Raw genomic sequence first — 11,402 nt, 5'->3', positions numbered from 1 at the left:
ACTCATTCCTACTTCTGATGGACAAATTTCTACAAATGATGCTTTTACGCAAGTTCTCTATTGACCCTACTAACAGCCTGAGTAGCCAAAGCACTTAATCTACTAGACGTCTACTAGATGAGTAAAATAAAAATAAATACCTTTTGTCATAGAATAATTAATTTGAAGTACAAGCGAATGAGAGTTACGAAGGGCATCAACTTTTAATTGTAACTTAACTGACCACCACAAAAACTGTATCATTTATGACCTTGATTCAATTGACGACACGTCAATCCCTGCTATTAGTTTTGCTATTGGGTTACGCAGCTTATTAAAACAAGACCACGACCCTCCGTCACCATTCTTTTACACATAGCTGCGCTGACAGGTCAAATTCACACCATCATCCGAAGATTCCTGCGCCAGGAAGCCTACACTTAAGGTTTGCAATTGGGGTGCTTCATCTCGTCCCTGTCTAGCGTTACAGCGTTTTGTTATTCACATTACCTTGGGCTAGATTCCTGATTATATTACCCAAATGACTAAGCTCAGCGCGGCGTGGGGTAGCCGCGCGGTCTCAGGCGTCTTGCCTATGTGCCAATGTTCGCGCAGCTCCCCCCTTACCTCCCCCCCCCCTCCCCCCATCGGAGGTTCGAGTCCACCCTCAGGCATGTCCTTAGCGTAAGTTAGTTTAAGTAGGGACCGATAACCTCAGCAGTTTGGTCCCATTTTTTTTTTCTTTTTGGAACTTACCACCACCAACCAAGTTGAGCCTTAATACTCGTTATCTGCTTAAGGGTGATATAAATATTTTGGAAGAATTCAATATTGGATTGCACCGCAAAGAGCTGTTCGGAACATAGGGTAGCTGCTGACCTACCTCGCTATCGCTCTATTTAGGCAGCTGAACCGCACAATCTAAGGCGCCGCGAAGCCTGTTTACAAGTTCTGCGACGCTTCGTTCTGTGTCCTGGTCCCGTATTCTTAATTCATACAGGAGAAATTCCTTTTTCATATGAGATACGGTGGTCACATCTCGTACATCCATATTTACCGATGATAACCTGAAGCACGCCACACACACAATACCAAACAGTACAATTTGCTTAATAATATTACTTAAAATATTTTACTAAAATGTAAAATTTTCCTTACCACGAAACCACGCTCTTGCTACCATATGGAACCCAGTTAATTGTTGCGCAAGGTGAACAAGATCTCTGGAGTGGTAAGGTCTGGTAGCCCCGAAAACAGACTTAAAATTCTCATAAGATTTTTATTTTAAGCCAGACATGTATTGCAAGGAAATTTGACATGTTACAACAACCAAATAGTGCAGCATATAAAATTCTATGCCTTTTGCAAAATTAAAAGAAAGATTATAATAAGTTTACTTTTATTTACACCAAATCTGCCCTGGTAGCACAATAAACCTTACAGAAAAAGTGCTTCAGCTTCTTGTAGCTTGAATCTTAACTGACTCGAAATTTATAGTGACTGAATTTAAATGCAAAAAATTGTTTTACTGAATCGAAAGTCAGGGAAACGTGAAGATAAAAAATTGTTTCCTTCCTTTTCTTGACAGGGATTACAGCTAATAAACTAACATCTGACAAACATAAGACATTTATTTTACAAGATGGCACTTGTGCGAGTGATCTACCTTTTCAAGTGAAAATAATTTTAGGCGGATCACTCTAGATAGAACAGATACAAATGGATTCTTCCGCCACCACACGAACCTGCGAAATACAGTACAGGAAATAGACTGACACTTATAAACAACAGTGAGAACCGTTCTTGATACCACAACACACTAATTACGATGATAAATATTTAGTCAAGTTCTCAATGACATAGCAGCTGAGAACAATCAGTAATAACTTTAGCTGAATCACTGCAATTAGTTCAGTCCGTGCAGTCTAGAGCGACGTTTAAAAGGAGAGCACTTCGCCGAACAACAGATCATGACCAGCAAACATAACAGCGCACATAAGTGTATCTTGAGCAGGTTTCACATTAAACAATAATACCAACAGTCCACAGAGAAGGCGCAGATCAATTAACTGTATCTGCAACCGGCGTGTGGCTATAATCTGAGCAAGAGCAGGAGCCAACTAGATGTCATGAGACACGGTGTTCAATTTTTCAAACGCAAATCCTCACCAGCAACAATGACCGGCGTGCAGTTGCAGCCCGACGTTTAACATGGTCTTTATGCCAGCAACGGATCAACTCCAAAACGACCAGGGGCGTGTGTAGCAGAAAAACAATTTCTCCTCAAGAATGCACACCGATGGAGTGCCCCGCCACCAACGTTCACTAATTACGCAGGCTTTGTTCTGTCTAGCACGCTGCCAAAGATCTTTGGTACAGCGAGATCGATTACTTTAGTACAACGGAATCGATCCGAGTCGACCATTTCTCACAATGAGAAATCTGGAAAAGGTATTGAATTTCAGGGAGAGGTGTCGTAATTTTGTCAGAGAGGGCAAATGACATGCAAGAGCACTTGAAAGGAATCGACAGTGTACTGAAACGAGTTTATATGACGAACATCAACAAAAGTAAAACAAAGGTAATAGAATGCAGTCGAGTAAATCAGGCGATGTTACGAGAATTGTATTAGAAAATGGAACAGTGGTGGTGGTAGATGACTTCTGCAATTTGGGCAGTGAAATAACTGATGATGGGTGAAGTAGAGACGACGTAAAATGCAGACTGGCCGTAGCAACGAAACCATTTCTGGAAAAGCGGAATCTGTTAACATATAACATAAATTTAAGTGTTAGGATGTCTTTTCTTAAGGTGTTTGTATGGTGTGTGGCCTTTTATAGAAGTGAAACACGCACAATAAGCAATTCAGACAAGAATAATGTATAAACTTCTGAAAGGTGCTGTATAAGAATGCTGAAGTGTAGGTTGGTAGATCGAATAACTAATGAAGAGGTCCCGTTGTTCTTTTTATGGTCCTTCCAAAGATTGGTGTGATACAGACCTGCACACTATTCTGTTCTGTGCAATCCTCTTCATCTCCAAATAACTACTGGAAGCTACATCCATTAAACCTCTTTACTGTATTCATCTCTTAGTCTGTCTACAATTTTTAGCCCCCCCCCCCCTCCCACTCCTCCCTCTCCCCACACCCCCAGTAGCACACTGACAATTCCTGGATGGCTCAGAACGAGTCCCGACAACTGATTTCCTCTTTTCGTCAAGTTGTACTGCAAATTTCTTTTCTCCCTATTTCGATTTAATAGCTCCTCATTAGTTACGCAATCTACCCATCTAATCTTCAGCATCCACCACGTTTCAAAAGCGTCTGTTTTCGTATTTTTTTCTTGCTTGAACCTCTTAGCATCCACTTTTCACTTTCCCACAAGGCTACAAACCAGACAAATAGCTTTCTAACACTTAAATTTATATTCGATGTTAGCAAATTCCTCTTTTCTTTCATTTTATATCCTCTCTGCTTTGGCCATTATCTGTTATTTTGCTGCCCAAATAGCAAGACTGAACTACTACTTTCAGTGCCTCACTTGCTAACCTGATCTACGCAGCACCGCCCGATTTAATTCGACTACATTCCATTATCCTAGTTTTACTCCAGTTGACGCCCATCTTTTAATATCTTTCGAAGACATTGTCCTTACCGTTGTGATGATACAGGTTATTTCGCTGTATCATTATGAGTCTAACTGCAGCAACGATATATGGCATGTACCAATATTTGCCTAGTAATTTTAAATATTAGGTAGTAAATAAACTTTTTCTTTAAGTAACGTTCAAATTTTATAGAAAATTGTAAAATGTGTATTTGTTTGTTATCTGGTTCATGTGGAGCGCAACAAATAAGTGGCAACCGAATGTGATCTTCACCCATATACGAAATACTAGCGTCGCAAAATTTAGTTTTCAACGAATCGTTGGCCTTGGAAAGAACAAGATGCCACATACTACACTTACTTCCTATGTTCACTATTTTTAACAACATGAACTTGTGAAAAAATGTAATACGAAACGATTTATCTTCAGTTCTGAATGAGCTTTTTATCAATCAGTAACTCTACAAATCAGAAATACTTAATATATATTAAGTAATTGTTTAAAGTTTTACACGCCAAAGAATGTATAATGTTCTCATAAATAAATCTTTGAAAGTGTTTAAGTGAATACAAATGTATTTGTGAAGCTATTTTATGGCATGTTACTATTGGAATTATTTTGAGAGGCGTATACCGAAGCATTCTTAATATCCATCAAGCTTATAAAGTCAATATAATAATTTGTGTTAAAGCTCATGAACTGATGGACTACGATCTCTGGCCCTGTGAAATTACAACTGCGTGAGACCGACGTTGAGTTTTTGAAATCAAAAAGGATAGAAGCTGAATATAATAAGGCACCAGGGGAAAATATAATAACGGCAGAAACGTTGAAGGCAGAGGTGGAACGCTTCAGAAAGAGATACACAATCTCATAAGTGAACTAAGGAGAAACGAGGAGATCCCAAAAGAGTGGAAGTCAGCTACCATTAGCCCGCTGCACTAAAGGAACAGCAAAAGGAATTGCAGTAGGTAATTATAGAGGTATTTCTCTGCCGAGCGTACCATACAAAGTGTTATAATTAATAATTCTTGAAAGGTTGAGGCCTTTTGCTGAACAGATTGTTGGAGAGTATCAGGCAGGTTTTTGTGCAGCAAGTTCAACAGAGGACAAATTTTCACCATGACACAATGAAACTTATCTTAATAACAATAGTATGATTGTTACTACTTATTAAACGTTTTACTCACTGTCAGTATTTTCAAAATGCTTCATTCTATTTCCTCATCTCAGATGTAATCAGTAAATCAATATAAAAACCTTGTCACAAATCTCAGTTACAAAAGAGTGTATCTGCCTTATACAGTGTTACATTAATGTTTTTCTACTTGAAACTCTCTTACATACTGTGAAACACATCTACAATAATTGACCTAAGAATTGCTATGTTGCACAATTTTACGAGCTCATCTAACTACTGGGAAGGGTTGTACATGAAACAGGAGTAAAAGGGTTTGTTTTGTTGAGCACAGCATGCTAATTGTTTCTGTTGAAAGAAATGTGTCATTACGGAGTCATCATCAGCCTGTCAAATAAAGTAAAATCCGTGGCCACAAGGGGTTCTAATATACGTATGTACTAACAAAGTAATCATATCTAAGAAGTATCTGCTTAATGTGCTGTGCAAAACAATAAATAGTTGATGTACAAAGATTATCACTAAACATCGTGGAACCAACAGGGATCATGTGAAACAAAGTTGTGTTGACCTCCTGAGAAAAACAACTGTAAAATTAGGAACATAAACACAGGTAGAATCTCTCATCACCAGAATGAACGAACAGTCATCTACAGGCAAAAAAATCGTTTGGAAAATCACGAAAAATCAAATGTAGCATCCTCTCCAACAGTTATCAATAACCCCCATTCTCAATGGATACGAAAACAGTTTCTCAGGCAAAAAAATTACAAAATATAAATAGTAAGAAAATCACAAGTTCCCTAACCATATTGCCATCTTCCGAGGCATCATCAATACACCGCTTAAAAACATATCACATCAAGCTACTCCACAACATCATGTCATATCCACTATCAAAATTCCTCCAATACGTCATCATTCACCTTCAAATCAACTAAACAAACAATGTGTCTTGCCTTGTTACTCAAATTTTATAATGATTACTGTACAACCTAGGTTTCGGGTTATAAGCCCATTTTTAAGTACATTACTTGAATCATTACATGAACCATGGACCTTGCCGTTGGTGGGGAGGCTTGAATGCCTCAGCGATACAGATAGCCATACCGTAGGTGCAACCACAACGGAGGGGTATCTGTTGAGAGGCCAGACAAACGTGTGGTTCGTGAAGAGGGGCAGCAGCCTTTTTAGTAGTTGCAGGGGCAGCAGTCTGGATTATGGACTGATCTGGCCTTGTAACACTAACCAAAACGGCCTTGCTGTGCTGGTACTGCGAACGGCTGAAAGCAAGGGGAAACTACAGCTGTAATTTTTCTCGAGGGCATACAGCTTTACTGTTTGGTTAAAAGATGATGGCGTCCTCTTGGGTAAAATATTCCGGAGGTAAAATAGTCCCCTATTCGGATCTCCGGGTGGGGACTACTCTAGAGGACGTCGTTATCAGGAGAAAGAAAACTGGCGTTCTACGGATCGGAGCGTGGAATGTCAGATCTCTTAATCGGGCATGTAGGTTAGATAATTTAAAAGGCAAATGGGTAGGTTAAAGTTAGATATAGTGGGAATTAGTGAAGTTCGGTGGCAGGAGGAACAAGACTTTTGGTCAGGTGAATACAGGGTTATAAATACAAAATCAAATAGGGGTAATGCAAGAGTACGTTTAATAATGAATAAAAAAATAGTGCTGGTAAGCTACTACAAACATCATAGTGAACGCATTATTGTGGCCAAGATAGACACAAAGCCCACGCCTACTACAGTAGTGCAAGTTTATATGGCAACTAGCTCTGCAGATGACGAAGGAATTGATGAAATATATGATGAGATAAAAGAAATTAATCAGATAGTGAAGGGAGACGAAAATTTAATAGCCATGGGGACTGGAATTTGATAGTAGGAAAAGGGAGAGAAGGAAAAGTAGTAGGTGAATATGGATTGGGGGTAAGAAATGAAAGAGGAAGCCACCTGGTAGTATTTTGCACAGAACATAATCTTAGCTAACACCAGGATTTAAATTGTACGACATTTCTTTCAGGGAGAGCATAAGGGAACAATTGACAGGAATGGGGGAAAGAAATACAGTAGAAGGAGAATGGATCAAAAAGTGAAGGCATCAGAGGATCAAGTAGTTAAAAAGACGAGGGCTAGTGGAGGTCCTTGGGTAACAGAAGAAATATTGAATTTAATTGATGAGAGGAGAAAATATAAAAATGCAGTAAATGAAGTAGGCAAAAAGGAATACAAACGTCTCAAAAATGAGATCGACAGAAAGTGCAAAATGGCTAAGCAGGGATGGCTAGAGGACGAATCTAAGGATGCAGGGGGTAAGATAGATACTGCCTCCAGGAAAATTAAAGAGACCTTTTGAGAAAAGAGAACCACTTGTATGTATATCAAGAGCTCAGATGGAAACCCAGTTCTAAGCAAAGAAGGGAAAGCAGAAAGGCGGAAGGAGAATGTAGAGGGTCTATACAAGGGCGATGTACTTGACAATATTATGGAAATGGAAGAGGACGTAGATGAAGATGAAATGGGAGATGTGATACTGCGTGAAGAGTTTGACAGAACACTCTAAGACCTGAGTCGAAACAAGGCCCCGGGAGGAGACAACTAAAAAATGTAATTTAATCTCAAAGATACAAGAAGAAAATTTGTTCGACTGTCATACCAGAGGAATACTCTAAAAAACTTTTTTATCATTGAAAGACAAAGGACTGATTTCGAGATTCTTTTATTTCTTCTAGTATTAACTATCTTTTTGTTCTGATGCGCTGGCGTAAAAGACGTACTGTATAGTTTCATGTCTATGTGTGTGTTAAATGAAGGTGTTAAATGATGAAAAATGTGTTTTATAATTTCTGTCAAGATCAAGCCTAAATCCCATACCAGTGGAATACAAATTATTCTGTTAATTCGAGAAGGCGAATTTTAGATGGAGGCGACGATCTTTACGACGGCGCCGCTCAACAATAGAGGTACGTGATTGTGCTCACTACTTTCCTTTGGTGGCCGCTAAGATTAATTTCGATGTGTTTTTGCCCAGACATTCAGAACCTGCAATCTTCCTTTTCGTATAAAAATAGGAGTTCGATTGAAAAAGAAATATTCTTAAATTTGAATAATTGCAATTCTTTTACCCAGGTCACGGGGAATGATAGAAAGTACGTGCCTCTACCCTGATTGTACGTTCGCTATCTCCGAGTGTGTTACGACGTAATTATTTTACACAAAAAAAAATTAAGATAGATCTTTCTCATCAAATTGCAACCACTCGTAAGCGAATGTACGTACCCGCTGAATGTGTCTAGTCAGTCGTGCGCATTGTTCTAAAGCTTTTCTGTTAATATTCTGTGGATTGCATCTCCGCAATTAATTTTTGTTTATGCCGCAAATCGCATTTCACGCGAAGTATTTATTACGCAAGTTTCAGGCCCCATTTAATGTCAAAAAATTCCGAAGTGCGGCTGACTAAGCAAACCGCTACAATAATTTCATATCTCTACAACTACAATAACAAAAAACAATGACAAAAAAACAAAAACAATAACAGAGAGGGTACGTTACACTGGCGACCGAGTGCCATGACGATAATTTCAGTAAAAATCAGTGGAAATTTTAGTTGAAATGTTTAAGCCATTTGTGCCATCCATTATTGCTATTACAACTCATTGTTTCTGTTGCATGTTACGCGAGCTACGTACCAAAAAAGAAAAAAAACCCATAGAAATTACCAATTTTTGAGAGAAAAGTGTTGGACCATTTAATGTTAATTCTTCTGACTACAAAACCATCCAAAAACACGTAAGGTAAGAGCAGCAGCACTACTACGCTTTAGTTGAAAGTAAATGTGGGATTGTTTTTTTCATTTTTTCGACACCCACTGCGTAGAACGAATCAGTTCCTTTTTTCCAAATTCTTGTCCATTATTTTTACGCAAAAATTGCAATAGTTCATTTGCTATTATATGTAAATGCATCACAAGATGGCGGACAAAATTTATTAATTGCGCGCGAAAAAGAAAAGAGTCATTTATCAGTCTTCTGTTTTGCCAGAGACATATTTTACTACGTGAATTTCCACGGACGAGCGCAGAGCCACCTGGGATTTATTTACGTGTAGTACGAGCTGTAGTGATAGTGAAGTTCGGCTGCACGCTGAGTTGTGAACCGCAATGGTGAAACTCAGATCTCAAACCAAAACCTTGGATAGTTCGTCAGATGAGGAAACCATAGTCCAACCTTTACCTAACCTTGAGGCAGAAAGTGCTGCGAATACTGAAAACACAGTCGCAGCGACCGGCAGTGCTCAGTCGCAAGCGACGGGCGACAATATGTCGACTACAGAAACAGACACGAATACTGACAATAAAAAAGACCCAGTAGAACCAGACCTCATGCGCATGTTTAGAGAGATGCAGACGAATTTAATGTCACAGTTTGCAGCTTACGTCACAGCTCAAATAGGTATTGTTAACACACGTGTAGAAAATGTTGCAGCACAAATGCACGCTCACACAGAAAATGTTACAGCACAAATGCACGCTCACATAGAAAATGTCACCACGCAGATAGATAATGTTGCAGCACAAATAGGTAGTGTAAATACGCGTGTAGAAAACATTACGACACAAATGGACAAAATAGAAAATGACATGAAGAAGCTGACCGACGTGCAAAACAACCTGACGACTCAACTGACCCAGTTACGAAGAGATGTAGCGGATCAAGTGATGGAGGTAGTACGCGAAGATTTAAATTACATGAGCCAAGACATTGACAACTTAAAGTCCACAGTTCAGGATATGCCAGAACGGATCCGTACTTTAACCGAAAATTTTGAAGCTATGAGTTTACAGCAGACCGAGCTTGGTGTCAAAATGCAGCAGGCTGTAAACCAAGTTGATGACATGACGAAACAACAAAAACAGCAGTTTGACGAATTTTTAGAGCAAAAAGACAAACATATCAACCATACCTTAGAGACAGAACTAAAAAAGCAATAACTCATATTGTAGAACAGGTGTACACTACCCAGAACACGTCCGTAACTAAACTACAAACTGACCTAGCTCAGTTACAAAAGACTCTGACACAGGACTTACCTGACTGGAAAAAACATGTAGACGAGCAACTAAAGAGTAAACACCCTACACAGAACGAGAGAGAACAACAGCCAGAAGAGGAATTTGATGACAGACGTACAGGTAAGAGTGACGATGCGGCAAACAGTATCTTTATCCCGATGTACCCGTGTTTTCACCTAACCAAGGTCGTAATGGTAACCGACATTACCGCGACGAACGAGAGAGACACCAGACAACCGAACCAACTTTGTCGGCTGTTCTGTTAGAGGAAAGCCTTATAAAACACAGGCAGTTCCAAGTGTTTATCCCAGAAAAAATCCGTCCACCCGGTAACTTTTGTAAAGTCATTTAAGAATGCCTCGTTTAAGAATGTGTTGCCTAAGACCTGGTCTGAAAAGCAAAAAATACAGTATGTAACTGGATATATACAAGGCGATGGTGCCCTATGGGCAATGGAAATGTCGGAAAACTGTCAGACTTTAGAACAATTTGAAAGTGCATTTTTATCTAAGTATTGGTCACAAGGTGTACTTTGAGATTAAGGAAAGCTTTGTTCAACCCGGAGCAATACAATCCAAAATTTGGATCACTCCGGAAGTATTTTGAAAAATACTTAAATAAAACGCGGTTCTGGGACGAGCCCGTCACACACACAGACGTACTGCGCTTCCTGAAGGCAAAATTACTGTTCAGCAACCGAGAAAAATTAGTACAAATACCAGAGAGCAATCTCGAATATTTCCTATCTGTATTAGATTCTATCGATTTAATTAATGAGGATGCCAGGCAAAATCAAGCCCACCAAAACAATTTTCGTGGCAGCGGTAGCAATCAGCCTGCGCAGCGCCAGCCGCATTTCGGCGTCAACAATGTAGCGTGCGCGGCTGAGTCGCGACCGGCTTTTGTCGATCGCGCCCCGACAGCACAGACGCCAGGCCCGAGTTCCGGGAGGAAATTACGGCAACAGCTACAACCAGACCTACCATCCACAGTACAATAGAAAAAGAAAAAACGGTGATAGGAATTTTTGTGGTTATTCCGATGACCGAAAACGTAACTGGAACAGAAATGGCAATAGGAACCAGTGGGGAAACAGTTACAATAATGTCTAACCTGAATTTAGCCGCAACCACAAGGGGGATCATCAAAGTAGGCAGTGGCAATATCCAGTTAACAGCCAAGCCTATCAATCTCAAACACTAGGTGACAATATGCCGCTAAACTCAGGGCAAAACCACGACAGGAATTCTCAGCTAAGGAACAACACATTAGGGGTAAATAATTGAAGTCGCAAACGAAACACAAACAGATGGGAACCGCGGAGCGTTAAACTAAACATGGCCTCATTATGCTCCCCAATGTTGACCATGGATAGTCGTGGGGGCGATCCAAGATAAGACAAGTATTAATCTCTATCACACAACAAGCCCAACGCCGAAAGAAGTATTATGATAAACAGCTACATGGTGTTACCAGATTTACAATCAGAGAAAAGGTGTTACTCAAAACTCACGTGAAATCTTCCTTGTTAGCTAAGAAAAACGCTAAATGGCAAATAAAATATACTGGTCCGTACGTAATTGTACATATTCC

Source organism: Schistocerca americana, chromosome 3 (genome assembly GCF_021461395.2).
Source record: "Schistocerca americana isolate TAMUIC-IGC-003095 chromosome 3, iqSchAmer2.1, whole genome shotgun sequence".
In the NCBI taxonomy this organism is placed as follows: Eukaryota; Metazoa; Arthropoda; class Insecta; order Orthoptera; family Acrididae; genus Schistocerca; species Schistocerca americana.
Note: the sequence above shows the minus strand (reverse complement) of the source record.